Below are 2,618 nucleotides of genomic sequence, written 5' to 3' on the forward strand. Positions count from 1 at the left end.
GTCAAAACGTTGAAATTGACAGAGGCAACTCGAATTCTTCCCTCCTGAAAATCATTTGCTATTGCAAGCCCGAATATAGCTGATGTCCTTCATTTCCTTATCTGATGATCAAGAACTGATTATTTATAATGAGTTGCGTGCTTGGCATGAAGAGAGTGAGCAACATAAGCAGGTGGCTGTGAAACTTTTTTCAGACTGGGCTCGTCTTTCACATATTAATTCCTCCATTTTTCGTTGAATGTTGTTCTTATATTGAACATTCTTCAACTTGATTTATTATTATTATTTTATTTTTAACTATTTTTCTAATAAAGGAAAGAAAAATCAAAATGCAAAACAATTTTTTCATCTTTTTTTTGTAAAGAAAATAAAAAACAAAATAGTATTTTCAAAATGTAAAATTTATTTAGGATTTTGGCAAAAAGCCAACTTATTTAGGATTTTGGTAAAAAGCCAACTTATTTCGGCCATTAATGGCCTTCCAAACATGTTTGAAAATCCAAATCATGTCATCGTCTCGTATATCAAGACATTTAATAACATTTCTTCAAGAATAATGTAAGTTTTCATGCTGGTAACTACCATTTTCATGACCATGTTCCCAATGTGAAGAATCTGATTGTGAATTAGAATCCAAATCAATAGAGAAGCTTAGAAAATATGAACCTTCGGTATTTTTCAAGATGGCAAACAGGCTGAAGTTGATCATTATTGAAAAGAATAGTGAATTGTCGCCTTGATTTTTCATCCGAGTTAATAATCGTCATAGCAACCCTTGGTTCTTGATTTGAGGCGTTGGAGACGGTTCATATTTTCTAAGCTTTTCTAAACTCCATTTTCATGACCATGTTCCCGATGTGAAGAATCTGATTATGAATTAGAATCCAAATCAATAGAGAAGCTTAGAAAAGATGAATCTTCGAGATTTTCAAGATGGAAGACAGGCTGAAGTTGATCATTGTTGAAAAGAATAGTGAACTGTCGACTTAATTTTTCATTCGAGTTAATAATTATCATAGCAACCCTTAGTTCTTGAAATTTTTGAGGCGTTAGAGGCACCACTAGCATAAATTCTAGTTGAAATTCTACCTCGTGCATGCCCATGGTAAGAAGGGTCGTCATCCTCTTGACTGAACTGTGAGTTAGAATCGTAGCGAATATCTTTCTCATCTTGGAATTCCATAAGTGACTCCTCATCCATGATGTTAGGATGCTCCATAATATCCATAGGTTCTAGGGCATTCATATGTGTGGGAGAAATCTCTAGTGACATATCAGGCTGGATTTTTCCTTCTTGGATGCCCCCGACTCATAATCATGAGAACTTTCATCTCCCAAATTATATTCCGAGTTTCAGTCACTGGTAGGGTTATTGTCCTCTAAAGGATCTTCAACCGATTCTTCATCCATGTTAGAAATCTCCATAGAAACCATAGATGTTAGAGGACCCAATGGTGTTGGAGGTATTTTTGATGCCGTTTGAAGCTGGATTTTTTCCTATACATCAGATGCTTTAACAACTTCTCCCAAATTAGCAAGGCTAAAGCTCATTTTCACCACTTTTGTATAGATGCATTCATCTATTGGTTTGTCTAATCTAACAGTGGATTTTTCCTTGGCTACTCATCTTCAAGGGGCAAGGATCCAGTTTCTTTCCATAGATGTTCCCTTATTTTCATATAACAATGACCAAAATGATTTGTATGGAACTTTTCAATTTGTTCCTCTAAGAAATCAAATTCATGATCAAAATATGACGTGGAAGGATGATCCTTGTCCCAAAATAGATTGTCGACATCGTACTCGCTGCTATGGCCTATCGAAACATAGCCAGGTATGTAACATTGAATAATAATATACCAATGAACCCATTTTTCTGTTATATTAAAAGTAATGCAGTGACTCTGATTGTAACCTCCAAAAAATTCTAGTATTGCAGCGTTTTTTTTATGTAGTAGTACTTTTCATTCATTTCTTAAATCATCGACATTGCTTCAGAGGTCCCATTGGGGGTGCCAAAAATTATTGCCTATGAACTATTTTGGTGCTAGCTAAAGTGGGATGAATGGTGTTGGGCACGTGGGGTGTGAAAAATTAGAAAATGAATTAGTGCACGTTTTCTTTTAGAGTCCCACTAGGCGTGCCAAAAATTGTTAGCGTTAGCTAGCAAATTTTGGTGATAGTGAAGTGGGGCCAAAAAATGATTACGACAAGGATAAAAAATGTTAGGAAAAAATGCTTAGAGGTTCCACTAGACGTGCCAAAAATTGTTGGCCATATTTTCGGAATATCCTGGTTTCAACCTTGGGTTTTATGAGTGATTGTGTAGGCGTGCCAGGGAAGTTAAATCCTAATTATTTGGGGTTGTAAAATGCGCGTTAAACTTGACTTTTAATAACTAAATGATTGGTGAAGGATGCAAGGATTGATAAAAAATCCTTCTTGGGTTCCTAGCTCCACTACAGAAAGCTTAACCAACTAAAGCAATTGTGACAGAAATGAAATCAACACAAAGGATTTGATAATTTTTTCCTTTTTTTATTGATTTTGCAAATATTTTGTGATTGCATATGATAAAAATTGGAAACAAAAGCAATAATTACAACTAAAAAGAGTAC

This window comes from Euphorbia lathyris, chromosome 3, assembly GCF_963576675.1.
Source record: "Euphorbia lathyris chromosome 3, ddEupLath1.1, whole genome shotgun sequence".
In the NCBI taxonomy this organism is placed as follows: domain Eukaryota; kingdom Viridiplantae; phylum Streptophyta; class Magnoliopsida; order Malpighiales; family Euphorbiaceae; genus Euphorbia; species Euphorbia lathyris.